The sequence below is a fragment of the Elgaria multicarinata genome, chromosome 3, assembly GCF_023053635.1.
Source record: "Elgaria multicarinata webbii isolate HBS135686 ecotype San Diego chromosome 3, rElgMul1.1.pri, whole genome shotgun sequence".
In the NCBI taxonomy this organism is placed as follows: domain Eukaryota; kingdom Metazoa; phylum Chordata; class Lepidosauria; order Squamata; family Anguidae; genus Elgaria; species Elgaria multicarinata.
In genome coordinates, this window is record NC_086173.1 from 143,059,612 (window position 1) to 143,085,735 (window position 26,124).

The following is a 26,124-nucleotide window of genomic DNA, read 5'->3' on the forward strand; positions in this document are numbered from 1 at the left end:
TGTACTGCTTTCGTCGCCATCTGAAGACCTTTTTATTCTCTCAGTATTTTAACACTTAATTTTAACTTAAATTTAAATTTTACTGCTCTAATTCTGTAGTTTAATCTGATATCAATTTCTGCTGTGTGGTTTTATCCTGGTTGTGCTTTTTGTACTGTATTTTGTATTTGTGTTTTTAGACGGTTGGTTGTTTTATTATGGTTTTAATTTTTGTGAACCGCCCAGAGAGCTTCGGCTATTGGGCGGTATAAAAAAATAATAAATAAATAAATAAAGCTGCGTGCCTCTTGTTGCTGGTCCAGGGGGCACCTCCTAGTGATGCTTCAGAATACTGAGCTTCAATGGGCTCGGGGGCTGAACCCCACTGGCTGGTACTATCCCAGAAGGCAGCTATCAGCACGACCCAGCAGCAACAGACTTTGCCACTTAACCAGGTATCTATCACAAAGTAATCAGTGAAGTGAACAAGAGTCACATAAAGACTTTTCTAAAAGGCTAAAAAGAGTGGGGGGTATTGGTGTGGAAGGATGGAAGTCTGCTTCCTAGTCTGCACAAGGAACTCACAGTCCAATCCTATGCATGCCTACTCAGAAGTAAGACACCACCCACAGAATCCAATGGGGCTGACTTCCAGATAAGTGTGCATAGCAGGGATAAGGGAAGTGTGGCCCTCCAGATGTTGGCTCTGTTCAGATGACACGCTAAGCCACAGTGGTCAAGCATTTTGAGCTAAACATTATGACTTAGCATGTCGTGTGAACCATTCCTAACCATTGGGGCTTCATAACCATGGTTTAAACACACTCACTAACCATTTGCTGCAAAATGGTTAGCGGCCTAACCATGGCTTGCTTGCTTTATTTATTTATTTATTACATTTATATCCCACTTTCTTTCCTCCAAGGAATCCAAGGCGGCATACCTAGTCGTCTTCCTCTCCATTTCTATCCTCACAACAACCCTGTGAGGTAGGTTGGGCTGAGAGTCTGTGGTCTCATTTACAACAAACAGGATATTCCACAATGAAAGCGGAATGAAAGTGGTATATATAAAAAAAAAAAAAAAAGCAGGAGCCACCGTACTGCTTTATAGCAGTATTGAAGTGCACTGCAGGATCTACATTACTGCCTTATAGTGGTACTGCAGTGCACTGACAACTGGTGGGGCCCATGACACAACTACACCAAGCAGAATATAACACTATGAAAGTGATATGAAAGCAGTACCGCTATCATAGTGGAATATCTGCTTGACGTAGATGAGCCCTGTGACTCTCCCCAAAGTCACCCAGTGAGCTTCCATGGCCAAGTGGGGTCTAGAACCCTGATCTTCCAACTCCCAGTCCAACGCTCTAGCCACTGGCACCACACTGGTTCTCAGTTAGTGTGTTATCTGAACATTTGTACTCAACAATTATTCAATATGTATGCAGCAGATATTTGATGTATTTTTTTTCTTATTGTGTTAGTTTCAGTTATATTTTGGAAATGTTTATCTATGTTTATAAAGTAATTTAAAAAAAAAAAAAAGTGTGTTATCTGAACAGGCTGGAGTGAAACTCATACCACCCCTCACCACTGGCTATGCTGGCTAGGGCAGTTGGGAATTGCAGTCCAACAAGATCTAGAGGGCCACATGTTCATCACCCCTAGAGTATAAGATTTCAGCCCAAATACCACAGTTGGATTACTGACATGAAGACTGTGCCAGAGGGAAAAACAACAGAGAATCCTCTAGCAACTAAAAGGCTAACAAACTATATTGTGGCAAAAGCATTCAGAGGTCAGAGGCCCCTTCGTCAAATCCATGCAGACATTATCCTTAACTCAACTGAATCATGTTTAAGAGATAAGACTCATCTAATTAACCTGATGGGAGCCACCAAATGAATTCCCAACCAAAAGTAGCAATTCATACTCTGCATGATTTCCCTCTTCAACGTTATTTTATTTACTTTTAAAAAAAGGTTGCTTTTTAGCAAAGCTCCCATTACTGTAATCTTGTGGGGCTCCTTGCATGGAAAACTGGCCACAGTAATCCAGAGGCTAACAACTTTATTTACTAAGCATCTTACTAAAATTAGCCTTTTAAAAATAAAAAAGCAATATCATGCAGAAGCAGTATCCATGAACATATCATTACCCCCCCCCCTCCGCCCTCACCCTGCCGCTTCTCCACCATAGTCTGTATTTCAAGCTGTAACCAAGACTCTGAGTGCAAAAAGCCTCTCCCCACGCTGTCTTGTCCTAGGGCTGCTTCATTTGCTGTGGGAACTCTTGCAAGCAAGGCTGGGGATATTAAAGGCATAAATCTCCACGGAGCCCAGCGAGGTGCTGGCAGAAGGGGACGTGGGCCAGAGCTGCTAACAGACCCATCCGTCAACGGTGGCATGGAACGGAGGGGTCTCGCGTGAGTCATTATTACAGAGGTGGCGTAGGCTGGGAGTGTCAGGGACAGCAGGAACGAGGAAGGCTCGCTCCTCCAAAGCCGGAAAGGAGCTACTGTACAACCAGTGTATGATAGGGAAGAGAATGAGTCAGTTATCTCAATCATCCCAAGTGCAAGGAAGGGTGAGGAAACTGCTGATGTGAGGAGAGGAAATTATGTGAGGTTCTAGAACAGCCTTCTCCAGCCTGGCACCAGGTTGGGGAAGGCTGTTCTAGAAAAAAGAGACGAGGAAAGGGGCATATCTCTGCACTACAAACTTATTTACACTCTTTTAATTGTCATGGGTTTCTCCTAAGAAGCCGGAAAATTGTTGTTTGGAGAGGTGGAATGATCATTTCTTGTTAGTCTTAGTCCATCTCACAAAACTACAGTTTCCAGGGTCTCCTAGGAAGAGAGAAAGATTATTAAATCCATTTAAGTTCATGGTACAGATACAGCCTTACAATTAATAGACAGAAGGGACTACATGGGAGCACTATTTGCTTCCCAAGCAGATAGCACCCCACTCTCTTGGCCAGGCTAGACAGGACGTTATTTAGGGTGACCATATGGAAAGGAGGACAGAGCTCCTGTATCTTTAACAGTTGCATAGAAAAGGGAATTTCAATAGGTGTCATTTGTATGCCTGCAGCACCTGGTGAAATCCCCTCTTTATCATAACAGTTAAAGCTGCAAGAGCCCTGCCGTCTTTTGTTTCTGGTCACTCTAGTATAGCTCCTGCAGCTTTAACTGTTGCGATGAAGAGGGAATTTCACCAGGTGCTGCAGGCATACAAATAACCTCTGATGAAATTCCCTTTTCTAGGCAACTGTTAAAGATACAGGAGCCCTGACCTCCTTTCCATAGGGCCACCCTAGGAATGCAGCTTCACTCAAGCCCATTATGCAGAATCCAGGGAGAGCCTCCTATCCCATGGTCCAGTGAGCTGGAGATGGAAATGAACTTAAATCCTTGCTCAGCCATGAATTTACAGGACGCCCTTGAGTGAACCACACTCTCTCAGCTTGCATTTCCTGTCTGAAACAGTGCAAATAAGGGCACTACTAGATGAGATGCAGGACAGCTGACATCAGAACCCACCCCCTTATCAGCCAGCTTTTACAAGTTTATAGTTGCTGAGGAATCAGATTGGCTCTGTAGTTCTGGGGAAAGGGCAGGTATCCATTTTACCTTTTATCATTTCCCCTATTTTTTCCAGGAGATAAGGGGGATACACAGATACCTCTGTGTAGGTATGCATAGATATTTAAATCAGGGGTGCATTCCTCAGCCCGCAGGCTTAATCCCAATCGGCCCACGGAGCTTCCTGCCAAGGCACACAACTCGGTGCCTCCACCAGCATGCAGAAAAATAATGCACAGGCCAGGGCAGTGACATCAGCCAATGTTGGCATCCAGCCCGTGGGAGGCCTTATGGGAGGCAATTCACCCTCACCTCTAAAAGTTGCTGAACCCTTGATTTAAAAAAAAATCTCGTGTCCTATTCTTGCAAGGCTGTTGTTGGGATGATAGCAGGACCGCCTGACCTCTTCTTGTATCTTTAGCAGCAGCTTGAGGTGCAGAGGTCTGCAGATGAAGCTTTTCACTGCATGTCTGCACATCAAGCAGTGGTTAGCAGTGGCTGGGTGAAAAGCTGGTGACTCCAGCAGAGAAAGAGATTAAAAAGTACTTTGCATCTCTAAAGGGCACAAAAAGAGGTAAGGTCTAGGCAATGGCTGCAGAGGTCAAAGCAAACAGTCTTGCCCCTGGCTGCTAAAAATTCAGGCTGCAATCCTCTGCATGTTCAGTCACAAGCAAGACCCACAACATCCAGCAGAGCATACTTCCAAATCAGGGTGCATAGGATTGCAAGCCCTAAAGGCACAATCCTATGCATGTTTAGACAGAAAAGGAGAGTTGTAGGACTTTTTTCCTGTCTAAACATGCATATGATTGCATCTTAGGAGGCTTTAGAGCAGTCATCCCCAACTGGTGCTCCCCCACATGTGTTTGACTACAAGTCCTATAATGCACAGCCAGTGTGGCCTTCAGTGGTGGATGGGGAATGGCAGTTGTAGTCCAACACATTGGGAGGGTACCAGATTGGGGAAGGCTGTTTTAGGTAGAATTTCCTGCAGTCAGCAAGGACTTGATCAAGGTTCTCTCTGTTCTTGCCTCCTACTCTTACACATTGATTTCTCCAACCAAGCTTGTGGGGTTTTTTTTTTTTTTTTGCTGCTGTAAGTCACAGCACTTCTTTCCTAGTCCACGGACCAAAAAAACCCAAATAAATGTGGATGCAACTTTTTATTTTTACTAGCAAGTCCTGCAGAACGTATAGTAAATTGATTCAAATTGAAACCGTTTGCTTAATATCTTCCCACGGTGATTTGTGAGGTTTACGCTTGTAGAATAAATAATTACCGTCCTTTAGCCCCTCTGCTTAAAGCTCAAAGACACCCCATCCCAGGGGGCTTCCCCCACACCACTCCACAACCCCGTGACAACTCAGAGCAGCGCCACAGGCACACCCATACGTATCTGCATGTAAATTTATGCAGTCTCTTAAAAGCCTGGCACCAGGGCAACCTGCTAATGAAGCAACATCAACTGTGTCTGCTCCAAAGATAATGAGCTCAGAAAGAGCTCCTCAGTCTGCTGTGGCCCCGAAGCCTCAAGGGCAAGGCAAATAAGCAGGATGGGGAGGGGGGACACACACTAGGAAATAGGGGCAGCAGGGAGGGATTCTGCATGCACCTCACTTCCCTGGAAAGGAGCTGGGGAGAAGAACCATGTCCTGCACTGCCCGGCCCAGCTCATGAATCCTGAGAAATCCACAGTCCTTACCTCAGCCATAGCTAGAGAGGGCTTTAGCCCAGGGCGAACCCCGGGATCATCCCGGTGCGTCCACATGACGCACAGGGGATCCTGGGATCAGGGAGGGATGGTCCCTCCCTTGCCCCAGGATATAGCCCTCCTCTTTGGCCCCACTTTTTCCGTGCTCCTGGGCTGAGCCCAAGACCGCAGAACGTGGTCATGCAGAGCTGGGAGCCGGGCGCAAAGCTGCTCCCATCGGGGGTAGGGTGGGGGGAGCAGGGAAAGTAATTTAATTTTTTTTTAAACGTACCTTTTGCGCACAAGCGTTCATGCACTGCTGGTCCTTTGAGATTTTTTTTTAAATGGCGGGCACAACGCCTCTCCTTCTGAGGTTGTCGCGTGTTGCGCGTAAACAGAGGAGGGATCTTCCGTTAAACACAATGCGAGATCTTCCCTCCTCCGTTGCGGGATAACAGGTAGGTCTAGCTAAGGCCCTAGTGATCAGCTAGGGTGGCCACTTAGGCCTTGCCAAAAGAAGTGGAAATGCTTTACCAAAAAGAGGACAAAATAAGACAAGAGATTTACACAAAATTTGCATGTGTTAACTTACGTGTACGGATGTGGATTTAGAAAGAATTACTATAATCTAAATAGAAATACATTGCATCTCACAACAGTGGGGGGAACTGTGACCAAGTGGCCTGTGTGCTTGCCTGTTCAATCTGCAGTCCTCATCTGTGGATGAGAACTTTAAAGCCCCTGCTCTGCTCTGCCTTCTAATGGGAGTTTGTCTTAAAACCGGATTTAAACTGGACAGCTCCTCAAACAGAGGACTATCCTTCAACGAGAGATGTCCTTTCAATAGAGAAACAAAGATGTCCCTTCAATGGAGGACTGCCACCTGTAAATTAGGACATATGGCCACCTTATTAGGACATATGGCCACCCCAAGCCCTACATGGCTTGGGTCCAGGTTACCTGTGGGATCGCCTTCTCCCGTACAATCCGCACCGCACACTCAGCTCCTCTGGGGAGAACTTACTCCAGTCAGCCAAAACTAGGCTGACAACCATTTCCCAGGGGACCTTCTCTTCTGCCGCTCCCAGACTGTGGAATGTCCTGCCAGGAGAGATCCGCCAGCTTAATAGTCTTTCTGAATTTTAAAAAAACTATAAAGACGGATCTCTCCCGGCGGGCCTACCCAGTCGAATTTTAAAATGTCTTAAAAGATTTTAAGATTTTAATAATGTATTAGTTTTATGTTTTTAATCAGTTTTATGTATTTTATATTTTTGTATTCAATGTTGTTCCCTGCTTCGATCCAGAGGGAGAGGCGGGTAAGAATTATTATTATTATTATTATTATTATTATTATTATTATTATTATTATACTATGGGAATCAACGGAAAGACAGTGAAAATGCCAATGATATCCCAGGGGTGTGGACACATAGATGTAAGTTAACTTGCCCTCTTAGGGGCAGTTTCAATGTTATGCTTTATTGCTCAAATAAAAATTCAAGTAGAGATGTAGATGAAGAAATGGTGGGAAATGTGAGTTTTCATCACACAGGAGTGGTTCAATACCTGTGGGAGGTGAGGAATACTTCCACATCTCTACCAAGCTTCATGCCAGACTTGCAGCTCACTGTTCCAATGTGACGAAGGCTCAGTGCCCGTGTCTTTAAGACGCAAGTAGAACGCCGTGCAACTGCTGGATTTAGAAAGAGTTAGAAAGAGCTGCAATTTGTGGGGGAGGCTGGATTTCTACAATAAGGCCTGACCTAATTATTATGAGTGCAATATTTAATTAATCAGCTACATTTTGACTGACTAAGGAGCCCCCACCTAACCCTGATTAATCAGCAGCAGATTTCACTGTTTAACCCTTATTTTTAATGCAAGAATGTATAGAAAACTGGATGTGGCAAACACCACCTTATCAGAGGCATTTCCTCCTGTGTATGAGCAAAGGGGCATCCTTCTTCTAAAATGGCGCCTCTTGCGGCACCAGTAGTAGTAAACTCTGAAGAGCAGGCACTCATCATGCTATTCCCCATAGCTGCACCCCCAGCACCCCCAATGAAAATCCAAACATTCAGGCAGCTGTGTTGATCCATATCAAGAAATCAGTTCAAGCATTTTTATCTCCACTAGGATCAGGTCTTTTGTAAAGCAAAGGGTCTCAGGATGACATCCTACGCATATTTAGACAGGAAAAACCCCTCTACAGCTCTCAGCTGGGACCTGTAGGGGTTTTTTCTGTCTAAGCATGCATAGGTTTCTGTCCTAAATTGCACATTCAAGACCAAGCCACCCCAAAATACTTTATAACAGGAATAGCTCATAGCAATATACTGTTGCTTGGAAAATGATTTTCCTCCCAGTTCCTGTGAGGATTGCAACTAAGCGCAGAGGGGACAGGGAACTCTGGGAACTGGGGGTAGCAGATGACAGCAGTGTCCCTGCTAATAAGAAGTGCAAGGCTATGAATCCTTGTAAGCCCTGGCCACAACACAAGGCACAGACATGCATCATTTAAGAACAAAGGAAGTTACTACTGTTTTTCACCTCATATGCAAATATAAGCAGATTTAATTGGTTAATCAACTAAAAATCATACAATTAATCAAAATTTCTTTAATATATAGCCCTATTAATGATATGAGGTAATTCCCCCCTCCCCAAATTGTGATTCGTATCTCACAAAGGAGTCAAGGGGACTTGTGTACAATGACTGCTGAAAACAATGAAGTGTAAAAGACATATGACGTATATAGACTTCCTGAACAAGGGGTGTGTGTGTCTGTATGAAACATTTAGAACTACAGATGGATAAAGTTTCGCTTTTTCCTATATTTGGATTTTTTAAACATCAAGTTCTTTCCATCCTGTTTATAAAGAAGTCTGCACATTTTGACAAATGTATGTTTTCATTAAAAATACAAAAGCAAGTAAAAGGGAAATGCTCGCCCATCCACACCAGCCAAATTCAATGGGTAGTATCCAATACTTCCTGAGCATTAGCATGACCCACCAGTAGCGCAACAGGAGTGCTTCCTAGAACAATTGGAAATAAGCTGAGAAGTTGTTTCCGGGATGGAGCAAATCAGGGGAACTAGGAGGAGGGAGATTCGCTAACCTATCCCATGTCAGAAACCAACGTTTTGGCTCATTTCCCTGTTGCACTAGCTGTGGGCCCTGCCGACGCAACACAAACAGCGGAGGTGCAACGGCAACATAGCTTACTGTCCCTAAGGACCCTGCTATTCTGAGCATGGAGAGGTCCAGGTTATGCCTGTTAAAGATGAGAAGCCTGTCAGAAAAACGAGATGGCAACCGTAACTCAGTGCCACAAACATGGCTGAATACACAGGGATTCAAATCCAGACTTTTAAGAGCTAAGGACTCAAAACTCTCTGCCTGGATGGATGAATCTGTCAGTTTTGTTTTCTCCCACATCCAATTTTATTTTATCTTTGAACTCGACTTACGAAATTCTGAGCCAGCCCTACTGGGAGCATGCAACTCCACTGGAAGCAGAGCTGGAAGTACCATCAGGCTAAACGTACTATATAGTTCAAGGCCCCCTGCCAAATTGGGAGCTCCTGCTGTAATTATCCACCTGACGGTGACCTCTGTGTAGATGGGCTTCTGCTAGGCTCTCTTTTCCTTTCCTATGATTCAGAAAAAAAGTTGTGCATTCTTGTATCATATACTGCACACATGCATTTAAAATATTTACATCCTGTGACTGGCTTTATCCTACACTCGAGGCAGCTTACAACAATGATTAAAAACCATAATACTGATTAAAAGCAAGCAAATAAACAAAAAGCCATTCAATGCCGACAAGCACAGAGAAACTGAAACCAACATGTCTGAACTGCAACTCCCAAACACCCTCCTGAGAAAAGATGAGTCTTGCTGAAACCACTTCTAAAAGCTGTGAGGGACAAGGCCAGCCCTACCATTAGGCAGAGTGAAGCAGGTGCCTCAGGCAGCAGATTTAGGGTGCTTGTGGGATTTTTCTCCCTCAGGTGCCAAAATAACTTGTCTCTGGATACTATACACTTGGATGAGTGAGGGGTGACATTTCCAGCTCAAAATGTCTTGGGCCAGCTCTGGTGGAAAATGGGCCTCCTTTCACACAACAAGGAAGCTGTGGCCATGAAGCACAAAATGGCCAGGTATGCCCTGTGTCCATGGTATTAGCAAATCAAAGGAAAATATTTCACCCTGGTGTTCCTTTAAGACTGTAGACATAGGGGTGAGTGTGGCAACAGGGTCAGAGAGCCATAGTACAGAGACCATGTTAAATTTCTAAAATGAAGTGCTGTGGCTCAAGTTTACTTGAAAGCCACACCCCATGATTTGAAATTCATTCTGCAGATTGGATCCAGATTTAAGCTGAATCAACAGTGCTGTTGGAAGTGAACTGCCCCGCCGCCTTCTCCCCACAGCAGTCCCTGAAAATGCTATGCAGAGCGTCAGGAGACCCTGCTGAATGGGGTGAGCTGTAGTTTGTGTGGGGAGGGGGAATCCCTGAAAATCGGGCAGAGGGAGTTTCCATGAGTGCTGCTATTCCTCTTCCTCTCACAGATCCCTTCCTCACCCAGAACGCAAAACTTGGATCCAACTCTCCCTAATTTCACATGCGTGCGGACTGGAGTGGGTTATATCAGTGAAGACAGGGGGACCTATTTGTGCACATACACAAGGGCTACTTTCCATTTTTGTATTCCATGACTGAGCCTTGGCAAACCCTGAGCAGAGACGTTTCCCAAGCCCTTTAATTCAATGTGGGTAGGGTGACCATATGAAAAGGAGGACAGGGCTCCTGTATCTTTAACAGTTGAATTGAAAAGGAAATTTCAGCAGGTGTTATTTGTATATATGGAGAACCTGGTGAAATTTCCTCTTCATCACAACAATTAAACCTGCAGGTGCCCTGTCCTCTTTTGTATCTGGTCACTCTAGTATAGCTCCTGCACCTTTAACTGTTGTGATGAAGAGGGAATTTCACCAGGTTCTCCATATATACAAATGACACCGGCTGAAATTCCCTTTTCTAAGCAACTGTTAAAAATACAGGATCCCTGTCCTCCACTTTATTTACATTTATTTATTTATTTATTTATTTATTACATTTCTATACCGCTCAATAGCCGAAGCTCTCTGGGCGGTTCACAGAAATTAAAACCATAATAAAACAACCAACATGTTAAAAGCACAATTACAAAATACAGTATAAAAAGCACAACCAGGATAAAACAATGCAACAAAATTGATATAAGATTAAAATGCAGAGTTAGAACAGTAAAATTTAAATGTAAGTTAAAATTAAGTGTTAAAATACTGAGAGAATAAAAAGGTCTTCAGCTGACGATGAAAGCAGTACAATGTAGGCGCCAGGCAGACCTCCCTGGGGAGCTCATTCCACAACCGGGGTGCCACAGCGGAGAAAGCCCTCCTTCTAGTAGCCATCTGCCTCACTTCCTTTGGCAGGGGCTCATGGAGATGGGCTCCTGTAGATGATCATAATGTCCGTGCAGGTACATATGGGAGGAGGCATTCCTTCAAATAACCTGGCCCCAAACCGTTTAGGGCTTTAAATGTCAATATCAGCACTTTGAATCGGGCCTGGACCTGGACTGGCAGCCAATGAAGCTGGAAAAGGACTGGCGTAATGTGATCTCGCCAGCCAGTCCCTGTTAATAAACGGGCTGCCCTGTTTTGTACCAGCTGAAGCTTCTGGACCGTTTTCCAAGGCAGCCCCACGTATAACGCATTGCAGTAATCCAAGCGAGAGGTTATCAGAGCATGGATAACTGTAGCTAGGCTATCCCTGTCCAGATAAGGGCGTAGTTGGTATATCAACCTAAGATGATAAAAGGTGCTCTTTGCCACTGAGTTCACCTGTGCCTCAAGTGACAGTTCTGGATCCAAGAGCACCCCCAAACTACGGACCCGATCCTTTAGGGGGAGTGCAACCCCGTCCAGGACAGGGCAAACATCACCTCGCCAGACAGATGAACCACCCGCTAACAGTACCTCCGTCTTGTCTGGACTGAGTCTCAGTTTGTTAGCCCTCATCCAGTCCATTACTGTGCCCAGGCACTGGTTCAGAACAGCCACTGACTCACCTGGGTTTGATGAAAAGGAAAGGTAGAGCTGGATATCATTCGCAAATTGCTCAGTCCACATTTCCGGATAACCTCCCCCAGCGGCTTCTTGAATATGCTAAACAGCATAGGGGATAAGATAGAGCCCTGTGGAACCCCATGTCTTAGGTGCCACGGCACAGAGCAATAATCCCCCAGCACCACCTTCTGAAAACGGCCATCCAAGTAGGAGCGGAACCACTGCAATGCAGTACCTCCAACTCCCAGCTCAGACAACCTATCCAGAAGGATACCATGGTCGTTGGTATCGAAGGCCGCTGAGAGGTCCAGGAGAACCAACAGGGTCACACTCTCCCTGTCTCTCTCCTGGCAGAGGTCATCCCACAGGGCGACCAAGGCAGTTTCCATTCCAAAACCAGGCCTGAAACCCGATTGAAATGGATCTAGATAATCCATTTCATTCAAGAGTGCCTGGAATTGCCCTGCGACCACCCGCTCAAGCACCTTGCCCAGGAAAGGGATATTAGCCACCGGCCTGTAGTTGTTAACGTCCTCCGGGTCCAGATTAGGCTTCTTCAGGAGTGGTCTAATTACCGCCTCTTTTAAAGAGGTCAGCACCACTCCCTCTCTCATGCAGGCATTTACAACCTCCTGGACCCAGCCGGCGATCCCCTCCTTATTTGATGTAATGAGCCACGAGGGTCAAGCACACAGGTGGTCGACTGGACTTGGCCAAGCACCTTGTCCACATCCTCGGGCCTCAATAACTGAAACTCATCCATTAAAACTGAGCCGGCTTCATATGGTCACCCTAAATATGGGTGATATGGGCTGTACAAACTGTACGATGTTGGGTTGCCAGAGCATAACCCAGAGATCCTTCCTGCCTCTTTAAAAGTTCCAGGTGGCAGCAGAAGAGTGTGAAGGCAATTGTCTCACTGTCATGAGCACAGAATCAGAACGTAGGCACTTATTCCAGTCTAATCCAACGTGTGTGTGTGGGTGGGTGGGTGGGTGGAGGGAGGGGGAGTATAATCTTTTATATGGACCACGAAATGGTATCTGGCCTGGAGCCCACCTGGCATTCGTATACAAAAGCATAGCAGGTAGGCTGCCCCTTTGAGAGCGGCCTGAGCTGTCGCCACAAATGGCTTCGCTGCTCCTCTGGCAAAACGAACATTTGCGTTACTAAAAAGAATAATGCCAGTGGCTGCACTTGAATGCTCGCTTTTTCACCTTCCAGGACATCTGTGGGTTCTCTGCCCAACTGAGCATGACGGAAACAATGCAAAGCAATAAAGTGCAGGGGGAAAGCCGTCTTTTAAATTAACCAAAATAATTACACGTACAAAGATTCCATCTGTAATATTTTTACAATTCTTCAAACCAGGCTTCGCTCTGAGACTCGGAGGAAGGGGCATACTCTTCACGTTTCTTCTCAAGGTGTTGAGCTTTTATTCTGGTATCGGCACTCTCACTGTTCAATACCACCTCCCGCTCCAGTCTGCAAGTGACTGAAAAGACCAGTCTGCAAGACCGATTTGGCTTTCTTAGATCTATTTGAGCTAGGCTAGGGAATGGACCATGCCATGTCCACTAAGAAACAGCTGAGTTGTTGAGCAGTGAATGTTTACTGCTGCAGACGTGATTCTTGTTCCCCAGTGTTTGAGGAAGGATGACCCCCATAGAGAAAGGGTTCACATAGTGGATAAACAAAGGCTAAGAATCTTGCAGTCAATCTACTTCACAGGGTTTTGCCTGAAGCTTTTGTTAGAGGGAGCTTATGGGAAACACACAGCTGAGGTTCTATGGCACATCTCACACAATGACTAATCCATCAAAACCCCTGGGATGCCCTATTAATGGACCCCCAGCCTCAGGGCTGGCATCAAAGGTAAGCATGGCTGGGCACTTGCTGAGGGCCCACACCCCAGCAGGGTCCCACTGACAACAGCCCCCTGGAATTGCTCCTCCAGTGTGGTGTAGTGGCTAAAGTGTTGGACTGGGAGTCAGGAGATCTGGGTTCTAGTCCCCACTCAGCCATGGAAACCCACTGGGTGACTTGGAGCCAGTCACAGACCCTCAGCCCAACCTACCTCACAAGGTTGTTGTTGTGAGCATAAAATGGAGAGGAGGAGGATTATCTACGCCACCTTGGGTTCCTTGGAAGAAAAAAGGCGGGATATAAATGCAATAATAAAATAAATAAATAATTATTGCAACTTGCTTGTTCACCTGCCTCTCGCTCTGGCCCAGACAACAGTGGTGGTAAGAAGGAGTACTACTAGTTATCTATTTATTAGACACCTGATGTCCACCAGTTACAAAGTAGTGGTTTGGAGAGGAACCTACACTTAGAATTAAGGAATTAAGCCGAGGAATTTGTTTGAGTTCCAGAACTGAACTTGTAATACTTCCACACAAAAATCCTAGTTTCCCCCTACGTTTTCCATTTCAGCAGCCTAATCTAGGGAGGAAATCCTACCTTGCTGTTGTCTTTGTTAAACAGAGCAGCCTTCCCCAACCTGGTGCCTTCCAGATGTGTTGGACTACAATTCCCAGCATGCCCCAACCAGCATGCCCAATGGTCAGGAATACTGGGAGCTGTGGTCCAAAACATCTGGAGGCCACCAGGCTGGGGAAGGGGGCAGTAGTGGGTCAGAACCCCTTGTCAATCTACTGCAAATCACCCAGAGATCTCCGATAGTAGTTCACCTTTCTGTCCATCTCTGTTCTAAGGAGAGATTTCACAACGTAAATTGTTCTGCTGCAGATCATCTTCCCTTGAGGATGAGTTTTATGAGCATCTGCTGGCAGTGTGAGTGTTAATGGACCGTGCAGAGCGGTGCTTGGCATCCTTTTCTTCACAAGTCTGTGCCTGTGCCCAGGGGTCCTTCAGCACATTGTCCGAGCGCCCATGAAAGCATGCATTTTCCATGGAGCAGCTGGCTCACACATCCTAATGTTATTTCTTTGGTATAGCATTCTCGGTTTACTCTATGCAGCCAAGGGTTTTTCTGATGGCTTAACACACCTCTCCTTTGTGGGGTGGGGGAGCAGCTGGGCAGTGTCAGCTCCAGGTTTTAGATGGCCCTTGGACTAGGTACCCTCAATGGGCCCCCTCCCTCAGTGAATCTGCCTTCACCATCACCATTCCGGCTGGCTATTGCTGTTCACCCTCTTTCTCATCATTTCTACCGCTGGCTCACTTTCTTCACAGGCAGTGGCATCTCCCAGATCAAGCAAGCTCAAAGTGTGTTGGCCCTCGTCTTAGACCAGCCTTCCCCCATCTGGTGCTGAGGATGCTGGGAGATGTAGTCCAATGCTTCTGGAGGGTACCAATTTCCCATTTCCTAACCTAGGGAATACCTTTCCTAAACAACAAGGACTTAATTTTAGACAGAGCTGACCAACCCCTAAACCTAGCTTAAATAACAGAGCTTAGTCCTAGGGCAGGTGAAGTAATTATAAAAAAGAACCAGTGGCAAGTAGAAGGAAGAGTACTAAACTTGCACTAGGGAGACCTGGGTTCAAAACTTCATTGAGCCATGAAGCTGCCTACACTAGTCCATCCATTTCACTTCTCTGGCTCCATATGCCTGTTCTCCTTAGCAGTTGAGGTACAAATGCAATCAATAAAGAGGAGTGACTTGATGCCTGCATTTACTTCTTTTCAGCACTGAATCCATAAATCTAGAATTAGGGTTACAGACTTTCAGGTCAGAAGGTGTGATTTCCAAGCACGTTTGAGCCCCTGCACCTTTTTATTTAAGAGCTCAGAACAGAAGCCAGGAGTCCCATGTCTCCACTCGCCATGACCCAAAGTAATTCATTTATATTTTTACTCTACCCTTTCCCAAAAGCTCAAACATGATACATAATTTAGGCTGCAATCCTATACACAATTACCTGGGAGCAAGTCCCATTGATCTCAATGGGGCTTACATCTGAGTAAATGTACATGGGATTGCATTCCTATAGCTGAAAAGTATAACTGACCTCCCATGCCTTTTAAATAGCAATAGCCTTCTCTGACCAAAGGACTTCAAATCCCACCATTCTGACCTACAATTAGCCACTCTGACCCACTGTACCTCCTTCCCCAAGGAAGGGATCATATGCAAGATACATACACAAGATCACTACCTTGTATTCAGTATTGATTTGGATTAACCAACCCTAGCCTCCCCACAAGCAGGGCTGGCCTTACATCAAATAGTGCCCTAGGAGATAAGTGCCTTAGGTACCCCTGCCTACAAATTGTGTTCAGCTTCTGAATAGCTGCTTTTTTTTTTTGCATTGCATCTGATTCTGCAGCCTACTTCATAACTTTGTCACACAATTTGCATGCATGATTTATCCTTGCTATATAAGATGATAAATTTGCATGCACAAATCTGATCACAATTACTCTCTCACACACAGCTTATTGAATAGGCAGTGATGTTGTACATCTTCCTGAAAGGGGGGTGGGGAACAGTGGCCATGTAGATCAGATGAGCTATGCTGAATCAGATGAAAGATCCTTTGTTTGATCCAGTATGGGAACATGACCTGGAGGGTGCTATTGCCTTCATGGCCTGATTCATAGAATCATAGAGTTGGAAGGGGCCTATAAGGCCATCGAGTCCAACCCCCTGCTCAATGAAGGAACCCACCTTAAAGCATACCTGACAGATGGCTGTCCAGCTGCATCTTGAAGGCCTCTAGTGTGGGAGAGCCCACGAGTTCCATTGTCGTATTGCTCTAATTATTATTATTATTATTATTTATTTATATAGCACCATCAATGTACATGGTGCTGTACAGATAACACAGTACATAGCAAGACCCTGCCGCATAGGCTTACAATCTAATAAGTTGTAGTAAACAATAAAGAGGGAAGGAGAATGCAAACAGGCGTCCAGCAGGAATCTGGCTTCCTGTAACTTATATTTATTTTTATTTATTACATTTTTATACCGCCCAATAGCCGAGGCTGGGTGGAATTCCAGCCATATATCGAACCTGTTCAGACGGCACGCTAAGCCACAGTGGTCCAGCATTTTGAGCTAAACATGATGGCTTAGTGTGTCGTGTGAACCATGACTTAGCGTGTTGTGCAAACCATTCCTAACCATGGTGGCTACACAACCACAGTTTAAACACACTCACTAACGATTTGCTGCAAACAGGTTAGCGGCCTAACCATGGCTTAGCGTGTTGTCTGAACAGGCCCATCATCCTGACAGTGAGAATGGCAGGGTGATTAAGGGCACAATCTATGCATGTTTAGAGAGAAAGAGGCTGACAGCTCTCAGCATTCCCCAGCCAGCCAGCATGGGACTGCACCCTTAATATCAATAATCTTGACCACGAGTCTTTAGAACAGCTTAGGAAGCACCCAGGAAATCATAAAATCTAGCCTTCTGTTCCAGACAGGACCCTCCACAAATTAAGTTTCCCCTTCTCCCCTCACCATTAATTTACAGCAAGCTACAAACAAAGAGCAGGAGCAATATAGCCAGTAGTCTCCCAACCACAAGACCACAACATCAATGCTAACATAGTATCTAGGCACCTCGCTACCAGTCATTTATCCTCCCAAGCCCTGCAGCTTGGCAAAGAAATACAATTATCTTCATTTTATAAGTGAGGCACAGTGAAAGAGAGATTGACTTGGCCACGGTCAAAAAAATGAGTTTGCTTTAGAGTTACAAGCCATAATAAATCAATCAGAAGCAATTCCCAGATACACACCCACACACTCAATAGACCACATAGAAGACAAAAATCTGAATCCCCCAGATTAAAAACACTCATGACAGCATATTCTCTACGCAGACAACCTAGTAGTTGATCCCTAAGTCACCCACCCTCACACGCAATTCCACCAGACTTCAATCTTTCAAATAGAAAGACAAACTGTGGAAAACAGAAGCCAAAAATCCTATTCCCAGTCCATCTCATTATTATTATTATTACTTATTTATTTATTGCATTAATATACCACCCTATAGCTGAAGCTCTCTGGGCAGTTTACAAAGATGAAAACACGGAACATTAAAAACAAATGTACAAAATTTTAAAGCATAAAAAACATAAAAACTGATCGCCCTGCTATGCCATAAAAATTGCAGATGCCAAACACAAACACACACAAAAAGATGAACCTCTGTTTTGAGATCCAGAGGGCCGATTCACACATTACACCTTTTCTTGCACTGAAAAGCAGTTCCACGTAGGAAAAATCTGTATGTAGGTCATCTCACAACTAAGGAACCTAGACACCATGCGTTTGGGTTCTAATAGCTTTGGGAGTTAAAACCCAGCACAGTTATGTCTATTAACCTAAGAGCCAATTCAAACACTTCCATCAGGGGCAAGCCACACTCTACAGCAGCCTACTTCAATCTGATGCCCAACAGAGATATTGGACTACAAGTTCCAGCTGTCTAGGGTGTGCTGGGAGTTGTAGTCCAACACATCTGTAGGAGACCAGGTTGGGAGGCTGCTTGCACCCAATCATGTCTCCCTGTTAAGTGTACTTGATGGCACAGTTTAGGCAGTGTAAGTGTGTACACACACACACACACACACACACACACATACACACACACACACATTTTTAGGCTGTCCTTCAGGATAAAACTCCGAAGGTGGCATAAAAACAATAATAAAATTCCAATAAAAATGTAAAAACTAAATACAGAGATAAATGCACAAGAACAATAGCTATAAAGCCAATAGAATCCAGCAAAGCTATACCACGAAACCAAAACCGGTTATAAAACATGCTAAAATGTCCAGGCAAATAAAAACAATCTTTTGACTCGTGCCAAAGAGGACAGCAGGATTAGCACCAGACAGACTCCTTGGGGATGGACGTCCCATGGACAGGCCCCACAACCCAAAAGCCTTCCCCTCTCTTTCCTCCCCTTCCCTCTAACCTGAGATGGTGGAGAGGGTGACCAGAAAAGGGCCTCAGGTAAGGGACATGAATTATGTCATCCGTAAAGCAGACCTCGCCACGAAGGAACAGAGGCATGCTGGATTGTACCCATAGTTTATTTGCAACAGACAGACATACTCCATCAGTCATTTGACACAGCCCTGGGCCAGGTGTGAGACGTTTGGCACCACATGGAGCGACATCGGGTGGCAAAGATAGTGGAGCAGCATATTCCCCCCCCCCCCCAGTTGGCTGGACTCCGCAGTTCCCAAGGGGCTCTGGTGTCCTGCTGGCATCCCAACCCAATTGCCATTTGCTCTGTCCAGGGGACCAAGCAGTCTCCTCTCCCACTGAAGAGAATGGAAATCTCTCCAACCCAAGAATCAGAGGCTTGACAGCTCCTTCCTTCTCAATCACCCCACCTGCCCAAGGACCCAAGAATCTTGGCTCCAGCTCCCCTCCCGCCCTCCTCCTTGTGTGCCCAGGAGACTTCAAGCCTCCCCTCTCCGCAGACACCACCCTTTCCCAAAAGGGCCCAGTGGGGATCCCAACACACCTTGCCACTCCCCACACACACCCTGTTGTCACCACCACCTCTACCACCAGCAATCAGTGGTGGCTGGTGGCTCCGATTTTGATTGGGGCTGTGAATCGATTCTGGGTTTTAGTCAGAACCAGCCAAAACTCTGAAGGCGCAATCCAAGGCGCTGAACCCGGGTTTTTTGTCCAGCACCTTGGATCGCTCCTATAGAGTTCTGGCTGAAACACAGACTGGATTCACAGCCCCACAGAAATCGGAGCTACCAGACTCCAATGCCACCAACCCTGGTCTTGATCCCTAACCCTCCCGGTTTTCCTTCCTTCGAACATACCTCCCCAAGGTTCTTTCCCTCCCTCCCTCCCTCCCGAATAACTCCGGAGTGAGTCCCGCGGCTGCTCAGCCCCGATGTGAGTGACGCTACCTCGACCGAAGAGGGCAGCGCGTTGCTTCCCGCCTGCTCGCCCTGCGCGTGCAGAAAGCCGCAGCCGGCGCTGCCGCAGGTCGCTCCTCCAAGGTCAGCGAGAGAAACCGAGGGCTGCCTCCCCGCCAGCAGGGCTGTTTCCCGCCGCCGCCACCGGCTCGTCCTCGCCGACCCGGCCGCTCCGTCGACCCTCCCGGGGAAGCCGGGCAGGGCGACGCAGCAGCGGGCTGGCAAGGGAAGCCCAAGAAGCCGCCCCACCCCCCACCCCCGCCCGCCTGGCGCAGAAAGCGGGCAGCGTGTGTGTGTGGCTGGCTGGCGTGTCCTATGCTGGCGGCAGTCAAGAAACTGGGAGTCGAAGGAGAAGCCTTCGTCTGCGCCCCGGCGCGAGCTTGCAAAGGCGAAGCTCCCCCTAAGACGAGCGCGCCTCGGAGCATGTGCAGAAGGCGTCTGTCTCAAACAGGCTTCCCTCCACTCCGCCCCGCGTCTGAAAGGCATGAGCCCCCGCACTTCTCCCTCCGAGAAAGTGACCTGCGGCCAGGGATGCCCCTCCCGCGGCTTTTTGCTGGGCTGGGGGCGCCCCTTCGCGGCGCTTTCCTCGTGTCTAGAACTCCAGGGGATCAGCAGCCCTGCCCGGCCTGGCCCAGCTTTGCGGCCGTGGGCGTTCCTGCCGCCCTCGCCCATCCTCGGAGCAGGGGGCGCCTAGGCAGCAGACGGGGGGTGGGGGCGCCCACTCACCTGGGGCCGACGGCTCGCGTCTCAGCAGCAGTGGCGGCCGTGCAAGCTCGGCTGCGGCATCTCCTCGCAGCTGCCCGGGGACTCGCCACCACCATCACGGCTGCCGCCGCCGCCGCCTCCCCGCGCCACCCTCCCGCTCGGCTCCCTCCTGGCCCAGCCTGTGCAGCCAGCGACGGGCTCGTGGCCGCGCCGCGCGCCACTGCCTGCCTGCCTGCACATCTGGAAGCTGCGCGCGCGCGCAGCACGAGACCCCGGGCGGCTGGACCGGCCTGGGCGCGCCGTCGCGGCAGCGCCTCGCTCTCTCCCGCACAGCTGCAAGCAGAGCCACGCACCGGGCAGCGCCTGGAGGGAGGAGGCGGAGGAGGCGCTTGGCACGTGGCACGTGGCGGTGCGGGGACGCCCCAGAGCGGAGGAAAGGCCCAGAGGATCCTCCGCCCCGCCGCCTGCAGGGGTCGCTTGCGGATGCCGGCTCACGGGGTCGCCCCTGGCTCAGCGTTTCTCGTTCGAGGAGCGGCGTCGAAGTTGCCATCCGGGCCCCATGGCGATGGTAGACTGTCGAGCAGCACCCAGATGCTTCCTTCCTTCCCCCGGGCAGGATCTACTCTACCGCTTTAAAACGTTTTTAAAACAGTGGTGACAACTGTTGGGGCCCAGGAGGACACGCACCACCATATGCAGCTTTCAAGCCGTTTTCAAAGCGTCGTATCCCCTGCTTGGTGTAGGCAAGAAAGGAATTCGCTGCCCCAAGAGGTAGTGATGGCCATCCGCTGGGACCGCTTCAAACCAGGGTTAGGAAAAAATAATGGAGGAGAAGGCTACCAATGGCTACTACTAGTCAGGATGGCTCTGTGTTCCCTCCAGTATCAGGAGCAGCCTGCTGGTCAGTAAAACTCACTGAGTAACTGCGGCAGGAGGGATGTGGGCGACAGGTTGGCCACCCTGGGAACAGAATGCTGGGCGAACTGCTCGGCCTTTGGTCTGATCCAGCAGGACTCTTCTTATGTCCTGAAGCCCCCTGGCGATGGCCCGGAGCAACTGCTCAGTTGCTCAGTATGCAGCAACAGCAAGGTGTCTCCCCTTCCACCAAATACAATTCCACACTGTGCCCTAAAAGGAATTGCCCTAGGCTTCATCAGCCTGGCAGCAGCTAGCGCTCTCCAGACGTGTTGGACTATTGCTCCCATCCTCCCCAGCCAGGCCATGCTGGGAATTGTAGTCCAACAGACCTGGAAGGCACCAGGTTGGTAGAGGCGTTCTAACCTCTGCTTGGTCATGAGGCTCCCTGGGTGACCTCGAGACACTAAGGCCTTAGCTAGACCTAAGGTTTATCCTGGGATCGTCCCGGGGTCATCCCTATTCATGTAAATGACACACAGGATATCCCGGGATAAACCTTAGGGCTAGCTAAGGCCTTACTGTCTCTGAACGTAACCTAACTTGCAGGGTTGTTGAGAACGATCGATGCTGCTTTGAGCTCCTGAGAGGAAAAGCAGGCTCTAAAAGTCTTTGATCAATAAATAAAATTAGTAGGCGTGGCTACATGCATCTGATTCAATGGTGTGGACTCACAGGAATCCACATCTTACGAAGACTGCTGAAAATTAATGAACACAAACGCATTTTAATTTGGTGCATAGGAGGCAGCTGCAGATCTCCTAAGAATGTTTCATGGTGCCCAGAAAGACTGATTCCTATTTCCTGAATGGGAACATACTAGGAAGCTGCCTTATACTGAGCCAGACCATTGGTCCATCTAGCTTAATATTGTCAACAGTGACTGGCAGCAGCTCTCCTGAGGTTCAGGTAGGAATTTTTCCAACCCTACCTGGAGATGCCACAGATCGAACTTCTGCATGCAAAGCAAGGTGCTCTATCACACGGAGCCAATGATTAGGAGATCTGTTTGGATTTGGAGATCTGTCTGAAAGGGGGGGGGCATCAGAATTTTGAAGGTGACTCCCTTCAAAGCTGTTGGTGTCTGAAGAAGCAGCAGTTTTGAAATTAAGATAGGGAAGAGAGAGCTGTAGCTGAAGGCGTCAACAGGGGTTAGAGGACTCTGTGGACCTGATGTGGAGCAACAGATCTACTACCTGGGAGGAGTTGGGTGTTTTTTGTCTTTTAAAAAACATGTCTTTGACTGCAATGATTAAGAGCGAGGCCGGTCTTACCATTATGCCTCCAACAGCAGATGCTGGGTGGCATGGGGAGAAATGGTGGCTCACAGAGCTCTGTCCTCCAACAGAGGGTGCCATCGCTACTCAGCTGCCTTTCCCTTGTGTGAAGGACAGAGCTCTGTGTAGCCAGGCAGCCTGGCCTTCAACCTCCAAAGCTAACTTGATGCCTTCAGGTGAAGTAGAGGACTCTGTGCCATCATCAGTGTTGAGATGGTGTTCACCTTTAAAGCCTTAAAAGGGTTGGGACCAGAGTATCTAAAGGACATCTTCTCTCATGTGAAGCATGCCTGGACCCTTAGGTAATCTTTGGAGGCCCTCCTCTAGATGCCCCTCCTGCATGAAGTTAGGCAGGTGGTGACATGAGAGAGGGCCTTTTCAGTTGTGGCACCACATTTGTGGCATGCATGGCCTCCCTGAGGAAGCTTGCTTGGGCCCCACACTGCTATCATTTGGTTATCAGGTGAAGACATTCCTCTTCTCCCAGGTATTTAGATTTTTATTATTGTATCTATTTTAAACTTGTTTTCTTTTGTGATCCACTTTGAGAATGTTTTGTTATAGGGTGGCATATAAATAAAATACATAAATTCAGTTGCCATCCCAGTCTGTTTGTGTAGGTGGAATGGGATTTTTTTTTGGGGGGGGGGTACCATCTTGTCCTTCCCCTGAGGCAGAAAAAAATGTCTTTGGCTGGCCCTATTTAAAAGAGTAAGCTACTAAATCAAGAAGTCTTTGTTTCAAATTTAATATCTGCCATTACAAACTGGCTTTGTGACCTTGGGATGAGAAGGCTGCCTAAGGCCCCCCTCCCCCATCTGCAGTAGGATGATAATAAGACTTACGTGACACGGCTGTCATAAAGATTACGAGATAATGCATCTGGTGTGCTTTGAACACTTGAAAGCACTATACAAATGCTAATTATTACTAATAAATATTCAATTCAATACTTAATACAATGTAATGGGTAAGTGATGTATTGACTATAAATATCCATTTACCCATATCATGTTAGGGCACTTAAAATGTAAGCCATCTTTATTGAAGGATATGTTTACTGGGCCCAGCCATGAGCCTGTTATTCACTCTTTTTCTGTTGGAATCAGAGAGGGAAGAATTCGTGGATCAGCGATGCAAATAGAAGTGGGATGCAGATTTCACGGCCGGAGATGTAAAGTGGCAGAGAGATCAGCACAGGTTTCGAATGCAGTGTTTTTGCAAGGTTGTGTGGGTGATAGGTGCCATCTTGCAAGAGTCACCGGTGGCACTTAATCTAGTATTCATCCTGGTAGGAATTCGCACCACAATAGCCAGTGCAGTACACTGTAGAACGTTGGACCTGGACCAGGGAGACCTGGGTTCAAAATCCCAATATAACATGAAGCTTAGCCAGTCATTACCTCTCAGCCTAATCTACCTTGCAGAGTTGTTGTGTGGATAAAGTGGGCGGAGGAACCATTTTCTGAGACCTTTGGAGGAAGGGTGAAATTAAAATGTAATAAATAATAACACCGTCTCTATTGTGTTCCCAACGAGTCTCTGAAATAGGCCGCTGTTCATTCCATAGCAAATATGCAGTCTTATGTAAACAGCCCAGAGATGGGGTGGTATACAAATGTAATAAATAAATAAATAAATAAATAAATAAATAAATGTAACGATAGTAACAATGCTGGTCCATTAAAAACCCAAAAGCAACTCCGCAGTGTAAAACCTTTATTAAGACCAACAGAGAAAAGCACAATGGAGTCAGCAAGTTTGTTTCTACATTCATAAAAAATCTTCCTCCAGCAAGACTTTCTTTTTTATCCCCCGCTTTTTCCTTTTTCCTTCGCATCCAGCCTGATGAACTAAAAAGCTACTATCCTTCCCATCTCTCCCTCTCCCTCTCATGCATGTGCACATGAACACACACGCAGAGGTACCAGCATTGTCTCATCAATATCTAGACATTGCGAAAGCTTGCACATTTTTTGAGTTTTTGGGTTGGCCTAATAAAGGTATTGAACTAATAAGGATTTTGGAATTATTCTTTCTATGTTTCTCATAGGGACCTGAGGCTGGAGAGGTCACTCCACATGCCTTAAACCCAGATCTTGAGGATGAAAGTCAAATTCTCCATCTCCTGGGCTCCACTGGCATTGAACAGTGTTGTTAGTCTTCTGGTAATGTGTTAGAATGAAAAGGGTTTTTTAAATCATATATTCCCCACTCAAAATTCACAGGAGCCTTGTAAGGTTCTCTGCATGAAGCAGCGATGAGCACGGAAGCTGCCCTTTCACCTCGCTTCTCACTCGCTGCAGCCGGTTGGCCAGTCCGTGCAAGTTCTGACTGGAACTATGCAGAGCACCTCTTCAAGGGCTGGTTTTCCCACACTGAGCCCATGGCAAAAGCAGGGTGCCCCCCCCCCCCGTCCTCCTTGGAGAACTAGGTGGTCACCTGGGGCGCCAAGGCAAGTGGGGCACCACATTCGAGAAGAGGGGGGAAACAAATTTCAAGACAAACAATTAAAATAATGAAGATAATGACCCTTGGGATTTGGGGGTGCCAACGGCATGGTTTTCCTAGGGCACCAGTTGCTGGCAGATAGTCTAGACTCTAGGGCCTCCTCTGGGGAAAGGCACTTGAAAAAGTGGAGATGGAAGCACTTGCCATCGGTGAGAGATGGATCATAGAAATAAGAAGATACAGGAGCTTTGTGTATTTGGGGTGGGGTGGGAGAATCCGCCCAGAGTGCAGGACATGGAATCATGGGCTCAAGTTACAGGAAGCCAGATTCCGGCTGGACATCAGGAAAAACTTCCTGACGGTTAGAGCATGACGGCAATGGAACCAATGACCGAGGGAGGTTGTGGGCTCTCCCACACTAGAGGCCTTCAAGAGGCAGCTGGACTGCCATCTGTCAGGGATGTTTTAAGGTAGATTCCTGCATGGAGCAGGGGGTTGGACTCAGTGGCCTTGTAGGCCCCTTCCAACTCTACTATTCTACGATTCTATGACTTTTTCCACTGCAAGGCTGCATTCCGTCTTGGCTAATCTTCAGAGTGTGTGTGCCATTGGTGGGATGGGTTTTTTAAAAGTCGGCACACGCACCCCCCTCTCTCACAGCTATGCATCCATGCATATATATTCACACACCTGCAAGAGAACTCGGCTAATTGCCACGACTCAGCTGTAAGCCAGAAAGGAAAGCCCACTCACTGCCCCACGAATAAGTCTGAGAACTGGGGAGTGTGTGGGCTGGCAGCATATGAATTCTGTGACATCTGCACAGGAAGCAGAGCAAGGCAGAGGACGGTAGAATGATGGGAGGCTGGAGTCCTCTTCAGGGCTGAGCTGGTGGGAGACAGATTTAGACAAATGGCTCTTCCTTTCTTTTCGAAGCAGGTATTTCCATTTCAAGAGAAACCTCCATTGGGGCAAATGTAGGCTTCCTTTGAAATGCAAAGACCTGCTTCAGAGAGGTTTTTTTTCCCCCCCTTTGCAAGGAAAAGAAATCAACTTCCCCTCTTCACACACACATCCCTTCCTCTACTGCTATTTACATAACAAAAATGAGCATGTTAATTGCAGCTACAAATCTAATTAATCTATTTTGGTCCTCTGTAAGGAGCACATGAAAATTGTTGAGCGTCCTGCAGCATTAAAAACAGGGCCCGGGAACACGCTAAAATATGAAAACCCCTCCCTGTGCAGGGCTATGCAGTAGAGTATGCAGCCAGGTGAATGGAATTGTGATGCCCTCCAGGTCTAACTAACATGTCACTTGTCTCTGCTCAGTCAAAGTGAATAAAGCCTGAGTAAGACAGCCACCAGACTCACTGATGTCCTTTGTATGTGTGTTCTGCTCAGCAGGTGGAGATATTGCAGCATGGAAGTCTGTCGGAAGGACATGCTAACTAATGGAGCAAGAATCTCATTGAAAATTTGGTCATCAGATTGGCCCAAAATGGA

At 47.2% G+C, this 26,124-nt stretch overlaps 1 protein-coding gene across 1 annotated transcript in view; it reads right to left on the minus strand.

Moving 5' to 3' along the window:
- LOC134396855 (G-protein coupled receptor 22-like) overlaps positions 1-20,032 on the minus strand; it is a 40,273-nt gene extending 20,241 nt beyond the window's left edge. The window contains exon 1 of the mRNA XM_063123446.1: positions 19,997-20,032. The gene's annotated coding sequence lies outside the window, so the exon portion shown is untranslated. The remainder of the gene's footprint in view (positions 1-19,996) is intronic.
- Positions 20,033-26,124: the final 6,092 nt, after the last annotated feature.